Genomic DNA, 9407 nt, shown 5'->3' on the forward strand with positions numbered 1-9407 from the left:
ACAGAGAAGAAAAAAAGAGTAGTTAAAATAGTATTAGTGGATAGCGAGACCAGGATTATTATTAGTGTGTTATGAGTTGTAATGGTGGGTCATATTGGTATAAGTTGTAAATAAATTGAGCGGTGGACAACTTTCCATAAATGGAAATGCCCACATTTTTAAAGGACGAATGGAAATAGAAAGTGTACATATTTTTATGGGACGGATGAAGTATCAAATTATAAATAATTTTACAACGACTGCAATGAAATCCTAACTGCATAGTAATATATCATAAGCTGAAAAAAATAATATTATGGGATATGAAAAATGATACTCCTACGGAGTTACAATGTTGTTTGATTGCTGTTTATAAATAATTTTACGACGAATCCAATGAAATCATAATTGCATGATATTAAATCAAATGCCGAAAAATTATATTATAGGATATGAAAAATGATACCCCCTAGCTTCGTACGTTCCTCAATTTTTGTCCACTTATGTCATTTATATATGTTCCACATCTATTGTCCACATTAACATTTACCATTAATGGTTACTGGTCAGTATGTTACACATCCCACCAACTCATTACACTCACAATTTATTACACAACAAATATATAAAAATAAGACCCACATTTCATTAACTTTTTCAATCCATTTTTATTTACATTTTGTTAAAATCTATTCTCACTACAAAGTGGACTAAAATGGAGGAATGAGGGAGTATAGAGTTGCAGTATTTTTTGTATTGCTGTTTAAATCAGCAATGAGATACTTCTTTTGTTCCACAGTAGAAGTCACATTTGCTAGTTCGATCCGTAGGTCTCACATTCCACTAACTTACTTCACTCACATTTTATTATAAAATCAATATAAAAAAATGGATCTACTTTTCTATCTTACTATTTTTTTCAATTTCTTAAGACCCGTGTCCACACAATTATATTGCGGGACGGAGGGAGTATATCCGCGTATGCATATGCATACGCGAGACTTGAGTCCCATCTTATCAAAAAGTCTAGCATTGACAAGAGATTTATAAGGATCTTTATCTTAACAAAAAATGAGACTTTACACTTGTTTTCAACGAGAGCCACAAATATGATCATGATCGTTACCCATGCCATTGTATTTTGCTCCACATCATTTCAACATCCATAATATTCTTGTCTCTCTCTCTGACTAATATACTATATGTATACACTCATGTGTTTCTCTCACACGAAGATTTTGCTGTTAATTCTGTTAACTCACTAGCAATATGTTTTCTCAGGTGGCAACAAAAGATGTCTCCCACTAACACACTGCTCCTCACATGCACTTCCCTTTTCCTGTCCTCCTTAATTTGCCAAGAAAATTTTTTAGATTTTGAATCTAAGGATATTGTTGTTTTATATTGTCTAATTTGAAATCAACTTTCAAGTAAATGTGAATTACTAGAGGTAAGGTTTAACCAAAAAATCCACCTACAAATTTATTTTCAAATCCGATATAGTACCGCTCTAAAGAGAACAAGCAACTACCTCTGTCCAACAATACAAGGCCAATTTGACTGGGCACAGGTTTTAAGATAGTACAAAGTGAATAGAAAAAATTAGTGAAAGATAAGTTCTAGTACTTCTTTTTACATATTAATTAATTTTATAATGAGATGCGAGTGAAATAAAAATAATGAAATGTGGGGTTCATTACTAAAAGTAATAAAAAAGCAAGTGAATATTTATCGGTGGACGGACAAAAATAGTATAATGAAATATTTATCGGTGAACGGAGGTAGGGAGTAAGTGTTAATTATGACTCCTCAAATATACACAAAATATAATGATTATTGCATGTGAAATTTCAAGAAAAAGATATCAGAAAAATACAATATGTTCAAAAACACCAAAGAAGATTCAATCATTGGACAGAAGCATATCTGTATTTTTCAAAAAAATTTGGTAGGCATGCCATCTTTGTTGGTTAGCCTATGAGAGATAATATATTTATTTATTCTTTATTGTCTAGTAAATAACCTATGACTATACTAAAAGATTAAAATAAATTTCTCCTCTTAATTAAGAACATCCTAATTAGAATACAGGAGATTAGATCATAGTTTACACTCTTTAGATTAATTGGTCTACAAATTATTGGTATTCGTCAAGTGCGTGAATGAAAGGGAGACAAGCCACTTTCATAACAAAATATTCACTGCTTATCTGTGCGAACATTATTAACTAATCACATTAACATTGAGTTTATATATATATATTACGTTGAGAAGATAACATAAGTTATATCAATTCAAGAAATTATTACACAATCTAAACTCAAAATCGTCTCACATTAATTTTGAAAACAAAATAAAATCTCACTCACATAGCTATCTTATAAACTCAAAATCCTCTCACATTAATTGTGAAAACAAAATAAAATCTCACTCACATGACTATCTTACAACCAAAGAATATATGGTCTACAAATTTAAACATGAGAATAAAAGGAAATTTTCAATGGATTTGCATTTAAATTAACACTTGCGTGTTAGAGCATCATCAACGCTGACTTACCTAAGAGCTAGGCCCATGCCATCGGCATAGCATGCGATGAGCTCGCATAGCATGTGACGAGCTCGCTGTTGTGCTCATGCCGTCGGCACGAGCTCACTCTTGCAGGCAAGTGCCAGCTCGCTAGGATAGATTCACACGCCCAGCCACGTGGCGAGCCATGGGCTGGGCATGACGCCCACTCGTCCCCCCCCCCAGAGTGGACGTCGTTTTAATGCATAATTCATAAAAAAATCAGAAAAAAAAAAATCCTTTTTTTCCACTTCACAAAATAGAGCCTTTTGTGATCCTTTTTTGTTGATTTTTTTATTCTCCATTCATCCAAATCATCTATAAATACTCCCATTCACCACCCATTTTTTACATCAAACCAAACTATCTCTCACTTGTTTTTCTCAATTCAAGTATGTTTAGAGGAAGGAGACGAAACAGACCTAATCAAGTGACCACCAACCCCCACAACTCTTTAATGGGATTCTTGTTCAGGGCCATAGCGGCCGACACTTCCATTATGTTGTTGTAAGAACGAGCGATACGTCACCAAATAATTGCACTCCTCATGTCTCGTTTGAACATGCCGCTACTGCCACAAGAGTAGTTTTTAATTTTTTCTTACTATGATTTTAATGTTAGAATTTTGTATACAAGAAATCACATTTCGAGTGATTACATGTTGTAAAAACTCTTATTTTATTTTCCAAGGAGTAAAACAGATTATTTTTGTTATATTGATTGTTATGTTTTACATTTAATGGTTGTTTTCACATGTTTAAATGTATAAAGAAACTTAACAAGTCTAAGTCTTTGTTTTAGTAGACCGATTGTGGGTGTCGTCCACTTTAAGGTAACACGGTCAGTTCTAAACAAAAAATAATAATAAGCAGAATTTCTAAGCCTTACTGAAATAAGATGACATTTTATCGTGCGGGTTTTTCGTAACCCTATAATCCTGATATCTTGGATAGTGTTGGTTAATATCTAGCGTTGCTAGGATTGCTATTATATTGAAACACGCACCTGATGAGTTTGGTTTGATAATGTCCTCAAGAGGAGCTTGAAACAAGGTTTTATTATTCAGAACTTAGCTAGTTGGATATTCCATGAATAATAAATAAGTGTTTCTTGCTAAGTCTACTCTTGGAATTAAAAAGATATTAATTAATTAAGTCTATAAGAGATATTAATTAATTAATGGATATTTATATCTTAAGCGTGGAAAATAACCTTTTAAAAGTGAAAACCCAAATTACTTGTAATTTCAGATTTGGATGGATAATTCAATATTATTACTGTAGTGGCTGATATTTATATTTCAATATAGACTTGTATTAAATTGTATGTTCAATTTATTTTGAAGAGCTAACTTAGTGAGGCCACATTCAAACCTCCATAGACCCCTTACTAGGCTCAATATGCAACTTAATATAAATAGAAGAATAAAGGAGAGATAGAGATACTTTTTACACTGCAATTTCGACTCCCTCTCTCTTACTGAAGGAATCAAAATTTCTCCCTCTCCAACTTTGTATGTGAGTTCTGTCTTCTTTATTTAAGTCCTAGTATTTTAATAAAATCGGCCCACCCTAATATCGAAATACAGTTCGGAAACCAGTCAGAAGATTTATAGTCAAGTATTGAAGATCATCACGTGGAGAAGTAGCAAGCTATCTTCGATTCTTTGCAGAATCAAGAAGGTATAATTTCCTCACCATTGAATAGCATGTTTTAGGTTTGAATTAATCAAAATCATGTTTTAGTTCAAGTTTTGAGCACGATACATGTGATCATTGCACGGATAGCTTTTGTCTAAATAATCTGCTAAATAGATCTAATTCTCCTATTTATTTGCGTTTTTGCTGCCAAACCCATCATTTAAATTATGTAATTTTAATGTCAGTTTAAATTTTTAGGATTTAAATTATGTACTCTTTAATTTTTAGAATTTTACTTATGTAATTTTAATTTTTCAAGAATTTGTGATGGTATTTCGGATTATTTTAATGAAGTTAATTATTAATGAAATGTTAAGAGTAACTGTAATTTATAAATTGAATTATAGAATAGTGGGATTCATAAAATTTTAAATTTTAACCAAACCAAATTTATTATAGTAGCGATGCCGATGATAGAGAAAAAACAGACGTGAACAACAACGTAAAAAGAAGTCATGCCAACTCTATTAGGTATAATTGCTGCTCACCTTTATCTTCCTCTCTAACTCCCACTCCCACACACACTCTCTCTCTTTAAATTCAAAATGTCAGAACTCAAAACATAAAAAAAATTAAGACAAATCAGCACAAGGTGACGATGATGTGCGTCTACCGGGATTGGTGACTCTATAATTTTTTTGGTAATGGAAACGGACAACGCCCGGACAAGACTACATACTACCGATCATAAGAAATTCCTGACCTATCATGTAATAACCAAATAGCAAGACATGTAGGCGGCTGTTCAAGAACATGCACTCCTCTCTTGAAGTTGTATGCATGCTGTGACAAGAAATCTGCAGCAACATTTCGTTCTCAATGCACATGTCTCAATGATGCCGAATCACACTCTAGCAATAAGCTACCAATCTTTTCCACTATCGCACGACATCTGACATTCACCTCAAATTTCCTTGTAATCATAGCGACAACTATAAGATTGTCGCTCTCTACCTCCAACATTCTTATTCCTAGCGTTTTTGCAATTTCTAAAACATGAAAACTGCACCAAATTAAGGGAGAAGAATAGAACATACTCCGATGTTTGTGACAAACCCTTGTCTCTACTATCCTGAAACATAACAGAAAAGTCCTTCCCCATATGCACTTCTCCAAGGAAGCATCCGTGTTCTGTTTCAACATAGTCGACAATGGTGGTTGCCAGAAGACTGCTGGGGTTTGGTGCCCCTTGCACAGCGGAAGACTTGTACAAAACAAATAAATCAGACACGGATCTATTTGACCGATTATGCGATTAATCAATTCACATGTTAAACAAATAATTGCATGCTAGAACGCAAATAATTCATGCTTAAAGAAAGTAAATCCTAAACATGAATTCTACGGTTTAGAGTTACCGATTTGATTCTCCAAAGAATCGTCGATTGCTCGCACCTTCTCCACGTGATGATCTTCAATACTAGACCACGGATCTTCTCTCTGGTTCCCGAACTGTATCTCGATATCAGGGTGGGCTGATCTTATTAAAATACTAGGACTCGAATAAAGAAGACAGAAGAAATCCTTTTAGAAAAAGGAGTAGAAATCGAAATCTCCTTCAGCTGGAGATTTTCGAAATTTTCGAAAATTTTATGAAATAAAATTGTGATTATTCTGTCTTCTTTATTCTCCTATTTATATTAAGTTCCTTATGGGCCCAGACAGGGATCTATGGAAGGTTTTGGATATGGGCTCGCCCAATTAGCTTTTTACTAATTAAATTGAACCCACAATTTAATACAAGCTTATATTGGAATATTACGAGCAGCCACTACAGAAGTAATATTGAACTCTCCCCATCCAAATCCGAAATTACAAGTAATCCGGGTTTCCACTTTTATTATTTATTTCCCGCGCTTAAGATATAAATGTCCATTAATTAATTAATGTCTGCTATGGACTTAATTAATTAATATCTTATTAATTCCAAGAGTGGACTTAGCAAGAAACATTTATTTATTATTCATAGAGTAATAAAACCCCAACTGGCCAGTTTTCCGAATAATAAAACCTTGTTCGAGCTCCTCTTGAGGACATTATCAAACGAGACTCGCCTCGTGCACGTTTCAACATAATAGCAATCCTAGCACCGCTAGATATTAATCACCACTACCCAATATATCAGGATTATTGGGTTGCGAAAAACCCGCACCATTTGATAAGTCAAAGTAGTACATAATCAATACCGTATGCTCAATGCTAACATATGTAGATTAAGAAATAACATTTTATCAAGACCTAGTCTTTCAGTAGATAGCATAAAGACACGTCTTGCTGTTAGATCGGTTCAGTGCTATACCACACCAATGTCATCTTATTTCAATAAGGCTTAGAAATATGCGGACTGACATTGCAACCTTTCACGATAGGTAGTCAAAGCCTATCTAGGTTGTGAAATTCTTCTTTTTCTTTTGCAAAGCATTGCATAGATCTGACCGTGTTACCTTAAAGTGGACGACGCCCACAACCGGTCTACTAAGCAAAAGACTTAGACTTTGTTTACTTCTTATGCATTTAAATGTTTGTACAACATCTTATAAATGCACAAGTAAACACAATGTAATAATAATAGTGATTCTATTCGTGCGAGACTGCCCGAATAATACTGAATCGGGTTAAAAGTGGATTGTAGAGTTTTACGTATACAAGCAAGATTCTATTCGCGCGAAACTTGCTCGAAACATGCTTTTCAGTATACCAAACCTAACAATCTCCCACTTACACTCAAAACATGCTTTCGAGTATACCCACTGCCAAAAACTCTCCCACTTATACACAAAGCAGGTATTGATACTAGATATATCGAACTACCATTCATTTCACTAAGTGAAAGAAAAATCTGCTTGGTAGTTCTCTGATTATATCTTTGTCACCATAATGTCTTTGCTGCGTACTTGATCTTTAATTAATTTCATCCCAATATGTGATTGCTTAGCTTAATAAACTCGTGTGTCCTTTGAGTTAGCCTTCACTAGAGTAATTAAATATAATACTCATAGGCATACTCAAACTTACGATTAAAGCTATTAGGAAGATATTCCTAAGGTAAACACATAATCAGAGGATAACTTACTCGATCACTGATTAGTAATAAAACTAAGACAGTGTAACCTCAAGGACATTACATGAATGACTGGTAAACTAGAATATAGTTACTAGTCTTTCTCAAGCACTAGGGTATATTCATTACCCCAATCAAAATCCTTTGCCATGGTTATTATGATATATACTTGCTATGCAAAAGCACAACTAATATCAAACTTAGTACACACTATAGCATACATGAGACAACTATCTCCGAAACTAGTCTCATAATTCTTGATCTCACTAAGCGTCGAACGACACTTGACTAGAGACAAGACAATTCCATCTTGAGAGGTATAAACCTTTTCATGGAATTTATAATGCTTAAATGTTCCAAGCAATGTGTAGATATAGGATTCCTAAGAGAATCTCAACATTCTTTCTAGCAATCTTAAAGGGACTTAGATGCTAAGAATGTAATTAGTTTCTCTTAAATCATTTATCTTAAACTGGGTAGACGACCAGTTTCCTACGCCAGATGTCAATCTTAGTTGTTGCAACTTTTGTAGATTTCATCATCGTAGAGTACCAATAATACCACATTTAATGCACTTTCAACTTCCTAGTGCTTACAGCACTGCAATGGGCAAAAGTCAAATTCCAGACATTTGACAATTTTGATAAAACATATATACTCTGATTTAGATGCTTGCCTAAGACCACGAAGGTCTTTATAAGCTTCCAATCATGCGTTTCTTGCCCTTAATTACATATCCATTAGAATGTTCTAGTAGATGATTTCCTCAAGACTTCTATTCATAGAAGGCTATCTTGACAATCATAACACATACATTCTAATTCATGTAAGTTCTAATAGACAATAGGATCGAATAAATCCTGACACAACGATAGCGAGAAGATAATTCTCTTTGGGGATAACCCATTGTCATTGTCTAGCCATTTGCAATCCACATTTACACTTGCAAAGATACTTGCTCCCACTGACTGACACAGCCTGTAGGTAGTATTACAAGTCTCGTAAAACATGTTGTCTATCTTAGATTGTAATATGGAATCTATCACCTTTTCTAAGACGATTATCCAAATTAACCAATACTACATTGTAGTTAAAGGGATTATGTTCAAGTTAATCTAAGACTGAGTCTTCCGACACTCTTAGACCCATGAACTTGTTGTGTTCCAGTGGAACGCTCCCACTACGACATGGTTCTTACAATCTTAGGTACTGAAGTTGATTTTATTAGTGCAAAAGTTTCTAATGGTATGACTTCTTGGTATTGTGGAAAATCTGATATCTCTCTCTTTATTTTGAGAGTTATCGCGTTGTTAGGCTTGTAGTTCATCTCTTGATCTTCATACAAGAATTATATCTTTGAAGATTACAGAACTTATAACCTTACATCATTTGGGACAAACCTTAAAACATGCCTCAGTACACAACTCCAATTTCTTGGACACTTTTCCAACACGTATTGGAACAACATTACACTTTGAGATGTGCTAGACTAGAGACACTCTAGTCCACAACTCGTGTTTTGTAGAAGGTACTGATGTTGGTAGTTTCTTTAATGTTTATCCCATCAATGATAAGATTTTAATGAGTCAACTCATCACTTAATCAAACTTGTCTTAGTAAGACTTCGATTCCTTCTTACATAACTATCCCATTCATTAGATGAATGCTTGGATTTGTTAATGGAGATTAGACTCCCACTACTGATCATAACCCTTTGCTCGTCTCCTTATGGTGTAAACCATTAAGACTTGCTAGTCTTTCTATGTTGCACTTCTATAAGTATTCTGAATCTCTTGAAAAATCAGATGATTCTAACTCATAGTGCATTAAACAGACTTTATCAACTGTCAAGCTATTTAACGAAATGCTAAAATCTTGATAGTCTAGATCAGTTCGAACAATTTCTAAGTATTTTCTTGGCCTTAAGGCTAAGAGCCATAAATACTTTATCATTCAATGATTAAGAAGTTGATGTATTGTTGAATACTCAACCTTGTCGCACTTATATTATTTTAATACTATGATGCCTTAAGCATCAACCATAAAACAATAGTTGAGCATTAATAGCTCCCACTGCAACAAAAACCTAACTAGATAA

This window comes from Salvia hispanica, chromosome 6 (assembly GCF_029641045.1).
Source record: "Salvia hispanica isolate PSC_SH4W2 chromosome 6, Shi_PSC_v1, whole genome shotgun sequence".
Taxonomy (NCBI): domain Eukaryota; kingdom Viridiplantae; phylum Streptophyta; class Magnoliopsida; order Lamiales; family Lamiaceae; genus Salvia; species Salvia hispanica.